The sequence below is a fragment of the Myotis daubentonii genome, chromosome 10 (assembly GCF_963259705.1).
Source record: "Myotis daubentonii chromosome 10, mMyoDau2.1, whole genome shotgun sequence".
In the NCBI taxonomy this organism is placed as follows: domain Eukaryota; kingdom Metazoa; phylum Chordata; class Mammalia; order Chiroptera; family Vespertilionidae; genus Myotis; species Myotis daubentonii.
Window position 1 is genome coordinate 74,597,422 of NC_081849.1, and position 6,000 is coordinate 74,603,421.

Here is a 6,000-nt window from a genome sequence, read left to right on the forward strand (position 1 = left end):
ACAAAGGCATATTCATTCTCTCTCTCTCTCTCTCTCTCTCTCTCTCTCTCTCTCTCTCTCTCTCTCTCTCTCTCCCCTCTCTTGCTTTGCTCCCTCCTTGAACTCAGGTGTTCCCTCCATAGCCATGCGGACCTAGAAGCCACATGGCCTTTGGCCATGCAGACCCCACACACATGGGCTGCCGCTGGGAACACAAGCTAAGCTACCCAGATGCTGGGCTGAGCTGTGCGAATATGGAGTGGAGACTCTGGGCAGTGGCTTTGTGTCTAGCTGCGCTGAAGACAAAAATGGGACTTTTTCCTGGACTGGGCGGAGGGGGAGGTGACCTTGGAAATTCATGGGTTTAATTCCACAGAAATTAAACTTTCCAGGATACCTCACCCTCCCGTGGGGCTTCCAGAAATTCTTATTCCAACGGCACCCCAGGAAGCCACCTCCACCAGCAGCAGGGGGCACACGGAGAGTACCCCACCGAAAGGACCATGGTGTCCTTTCAGAAAGAAGCTGCAGGGCTCAGCCGGGGTCTCCGAGCGTCACCCAACGGAGAGAGGAAAAGCCTCAGTCCTCCTGGTGCTTCCTTCTTTGTTCCCTTCTGTTGGAAACAGCACCTGATTCTCACCGCTTCTACTCAAGATTGTTTGTTCGTCAGAAGGTCTCGCCTTTCACTGGCTTGTTTACGCTTAGGATCCTTTCAGGAACATTAGGGGGTGGGCTGGCGTGGAGGAAGGGAGGAGGTTGGAGAAAGAAGCTAAAAAGTATTGACTGAACTGTTTTATTTTGCTTAGAAAAACCAAATTTAGTATTTTGTGGCCCGGTCTTGATGACCAAAAAGTTGTATTATCCCAATTACTTAAAGCAGAACGTTTTAAGTCATTACATTTTCAGATTGACTCTTAACTTAGCTTTCCCAAGATGATATCATCAAATGCTGCTATGAAGGCAATCCCCCAGCTTCTGAACCCTAAGTCAGCCTTTTCACTCCACTTGCTCTGTGTTCTGTAGCCTTACATCAACATGTCTGTTGGGGCTGCCATCATTTCTTTTCTTTTTTTTTACTTTTTAAAAATCTTTATTGTGGAAAAGATAACATATACCCACTTTCCCACACCCACCCCCCATGGACCTCTTCTAGTAGTCCCCGCCCCCTGCCTCAGGCCTTCACAACTCTATTGTCTGTGCTAAGGAAGACTCTAGCTGCCTCCTAAATCTTGTCCTGGTTTCTTCTGAGCTATTCTCCTCATTGTCACCAGGGAACACACTTGTGAAATTGTTTTGCTTACAAACCCTCATTGGCTCCCTTTCACTTACAGGCCCTGATTTTCTTAGTGTGCATAACAAAACCTGTTTATAATCTGGCTGCAACATCTCTTCCACACTCTCTCCAAGAGAGCTATGCTCTACATATTCAGTCCCTGAATACACCATTCTCTCTCTCTTTTTTTTTTTTTTTAAATATTTTTATTGATTTCGGAGAGGGAAAGAGAGAGAGATAGAAACATCAGTGATGGAGAGAATAATTGATAGGCTGCCTCCTGCACACCCCACACTGAGGATCAAGCCAGAAACCCAGGCATGTGCCCTGACTGGGAATCAAACCGTGATCTCTTGGTTCATAGGTGGACGCTCAACCACTGAGCCACGCTGGCCAGGCTCTCTCTCTCTTTTTTAATCCTCACACAAAGATATGTTTTTATTGATGAGAGAGAGAGAGAGAGAGAGAGAGAGAGAGAGAGAGAGAGAGAGACTGACTGATCAGTTGCCTCCCCTACATGCCCTAGCTGGGAATTGAACCCACAACCTAGGTATGTATCAGATTAGGGAATAGATTCAACAAATGTTCCCCAAACACTAATTTTATAGACTTTTCAGCTCTTTCTGACGTGTTTTTTTCCAAAGGTTCTTACTTGTTATATAATTGCATGTTTTTATTTATTGCTATATCTTAAATTGATGCCACGGTTGGTTTTAATTTTGTTCCCTGCAGGCGCACTGGACAGCAAACTCCTAGAGGACTGGCATCATCTCTTTCCCATTTCAGGGCTGAGCAGAGAGGACGCTGCAGTCAGTATCAGCTGAACTCACTTGTTTCATTTCTTTTTACAAACCAACAGCTTCCATACAGCACCAGGTGGCAGGAGACCAAAGAGTAGCATTTGGTTTTTAGGTAGCAATTCCAATGGGGAGCTTAAGCAAAATGGAGGTACTTAATGGACTTTCCAGTTTGTTATTTGATCGGTTTGTGATCTGCTTTATTAATCGAATACTATGTCCCCTGAAGCCTTTTAAATTATGATGCAAAATATAAAACCCTACACACTAAATATCTGCATGTATTTAAAGTTATCTCAAACATTGGAATTTCATAAAAGACATTATTTAAATATATACATTTAAAAGGCTTGCTGTATTTTTTGAGTGGTTTTTATTATATCTTGAGGGGTTTCTTCCTGATATCTGTATCTCCAATTTTAGAATAAAAATTATAATTAAAGTGACAACACTGTTCAAATTTCAGAAATTTGCCTTCAAATAACCATGTATAGGTGACTATGGCTATTTTCCTGTTAATTGATGGCATATTCTTAGGATATATGCCTTCATCTCAGAATGGCTTAATTATTTACCTCTTAGGATTAAGTTTATGGTTAGAGTGTTGTCAGAGAGGAGGTATTTTTTAAGAACAATAATTTGTCCATTAAATCAAAAAGTTAGTCTGCCAGTTAATTTGAAGCAGTCCCTCAGTATAGCTCTTTTTTGTTGTTAATCCTCACCCTGGTAGGATCACCAAAGGAGGAGCGCAGGAGGCCAAAGTGGTAAGGGATTATAAATTTATTAGGTCATCTGGATACCAGATGGGCTGAGCCCCCAAATGGCGCCAGCCCCCAAAGATGGGGAGTCAGAGGTTTTTAAAGGACTCCAGGCGGGCTTTTTCTGGGCAGAGAATTCTCTGTGTAGGTCCAGACCCTGGAAAGGTCCGCAAGGGAGAGATAATGGTCTTAGGCTTAGACCAGTGATGGCGAACCTTTTGAGCTCGGCGTGTCAGCATTTTGAAAAACCCTAACTTAACTCTGGTGCCGTGTCACATATAGAAATTTTTTGATATTTGCAACCATAGTAAAACAAAGACATATTTTTGATATTTATTTTATATATTTAAATGCCATTTAACAAAGAAAAATCAACCAAAAAAATGAGTTTGCGTGTCACCTCTGACACGCGTGTCATAGGTTCGCCATCACTGGCTTAGACTCTAAGCGAAAGGGAATGTCCATTGTGAAGTGGCCTAAAGCTCAGTTCCCAGGGGAAGGGGTGTCGATTCAACTATTTGATGAAATCTAACACACCGTAGAATATTTTCCCATTGATTTGCAGAGAGAGTGGAAGGGAGGAGGAGAGACAGAAAGGGAGAAGCATTGGTGTGAGGGAGACACATCGATTGGTTGCCTCCCGCACACACCAGGACCAGGGCTAGAGAGTACGTGCTCTTGACCGGAATCGGACCCGGGACCCTTCAGTCCGCAGGCCGACGCTCTGTCCACTGAGCCAAACCAGCTAGGGCGAGCTCTTCTTAACAGAGGTCTTGGCATCACTTGTTTTCTTTTCCAAGAAGAAAAGAGCTTTATTGCTTTTCCTGAACGATAATAAATGCTCATTTACATGAAGAAAATAAAAATCACCTGAAAGCCTACAGACAGTCTTTCTGTGGACATCTTTCCCGATCTCTCCTTTAACTCACTCTTGTTCTTGCTTGCTCCCTCATCTGAGGAAGAGAGGAAGGGCAGGCCCCGGCCCCAGGTCAGCAGTATGGAGTCCCAGCTCCACTTCTTAGTCACAAAACTGGCAAATTCCTTTAGGTGTAATTTACATACCACAAAGTCCACTTTTTCTTCCTTTCTATTATTATTATTAGTTTAAAATCCACTTGTTTTAAGTGCACACTTCCATGCATTTAGTTGAACTCAAATATGGGAGAAGTGAATGTTTCATACCCCTACGTAGGCAGCCTGGGAAGAAATGAGCATTTATTATTGTTCTGGAAAAGCAATCAAGCTATTTTCTTTTTGGAAAAGAAAACAAGAGATGGCAGCCTTATCTCAACCAGAGTTCCTTGGTGACCCTTGTCCAGCTGTGACCCCGGGCCCGTCCCCCTCGGGGGTCCACCTAACGGCCGGGCTGAGGAAGCAGCACCCACCGAGGCTTGTCCGGACTCCAGGAGATTTCACGAGGGCTAAGCAGTCTTCACTGGGCACCAGGGGGCTGGCAAGTCCTGACGGGGTGCACGGAGGGTCACTAAGCACAGCCAACCAGCCGTTAATAAGATTCGGGGAACCTGAGTGACCTAAGATCAGTGCTCGCTGAGCTGACACCTGCTGTCAAAGCTGCAAGGGCTGGTGGGCGTGGGCCTGCCTGCAAAGCCCTCCCTGCAGGCTGGGTCAGCTGCCCTGTGTTACCTCAGAGTGACCCCAGGCAGAGCCCACTGGCACCTGGAGAGAACGCTGGTCGATTTACCCCTCAGTTTCTTTTATAACCAACTTTCCTAGTACCTTTCCTTACAGAGGAGGATGGAACAATTCATACAGCCAGAGGGACTGGGGCCTGAGGCTTCCTGGCACACCCCACACTGGGGATCAAGCCCACAACCCAGGCATGTGCCCTGACCAGGAATCGAACCATGACCTCCTGGTTTAGAGGTCAGCGCTCAACCACTGAGCCACACCGGCTGGGCAAGCTGTGTCATTTCTAAGTAAAAACTGTTAACAAAGAGTCATGGATAATTATAGTTCTCTTTGCCCTCAAGTTGAGGAAACCAAAACCTACAGTGAAATGATTCAGCTCAAACCACCCGTGGCTCCACAGCATCCTGCCTCTTTGCCACTCTAACAGCCCATGATGCCTGGCCACGTTTCTGGTGTTTCATTCTTTGCTGTGGCACTTTTGTGGCACTGTCACGCTAGCACACTTTGAGGTGTCAGTGAGTCCAGAGAAATGGAAGTATTCTGTAGCAAACGGAGCATACTCCCTCATTTAATTCCCACATCCACCTTGTGAGGTAGGTGCCAAGTTAATTCTCATCTTGCAGCTGAGGAAACGAAGGCACAGAGAAGTTAAGTAACTTGCCCATGGTTACACAGACATTAGTAGTTCCTCTAATTTTCCTGAAATAAGCTGATTTCATAAGGAAGAAGCAGAAATAATAAATTAGGCCAGGTTTTGATACCTACCATACAACAATCCTCCCAGAGCCCTCCCCTCCAATCAGCTGAACTGTGCCAGGAAAACTGTGAAAGTCTTTGAAATGAGAGAAAAAACAGACTGGCTTCCTGTGCAGTGCATCTTCCTGGTTATCTCGCTCTTTCAGCTATGTCGCACTCTAAGTCTTAGAACACTGATGATAATGCAAATGACTCTTGTCCACAGAAGTGCACGCTGTGTCCTGTGGAGACACAATTGGCCATTGCCTTACAGACATCCACCAACTGACCCCAGCATTTCTGATAGCTTATATGTGTGTGTCTTAAAACATTTCCTTCAGAGGAGTTATGTTCTACTGGTTCTCTCATTCATTAATAAGTTAAGTAAAATCTTTGCCCGAGACTAGAGATACAGCCTGACAGCTGTCTTCCTGGTGCAGAGTTCTCAGAGAGAAGCTGCTGGTCTTGATTCACTGCTGAGGGTAGTGAGTGCACCCCGCCCCTCTAATGCCCAGGTCAGATACGTACCCTCCCCAGCTCCTAGATGGAATGGGTTGTATGGCATCTTTCCTTATACCCATTAGGGAGTTGGTACCTGCCATCATATGTTATAACCCTATTTAAAAAATTAAATCTTTGGCACATGTTTGCTTATATTTGCATAAGACTCATGATTTCAACTTAAAAAAAAAATTAATCTTTAACAACTGCTTGTAGTTCCTGAATTTGCCTATGTGCCTCTCTCCCGAGCTGTTTCCTCTTCACTCTGGCTTTCCTCACTTCCCCATCTAGCTCAGGGCTCAGCAAT

The 6,000-nt window shown here is 45.0% G+C and overlaps 1 non-coding gene across 1 annotated transcript; it reads left to right on the top strand.

The window, feature by feature from the left end:
• The first annotated feature begins 5,588 nt into the window (after positions 1 to 5,588).
• On the top strand, positions 5,589 to 5,720 carry LOC132211597 (small nucleolar RNA SNORA3/SNORA45 family). Its single transcript, XR_009447505.1, has one exon. It is a non-coding gene; the product is annotated as a small nucleolar RNA SNORA3/SNORA45 family (small nucleolar RNA).
• Positions 5,721 to 6,000: the final 280 nt, after the last annotated feature.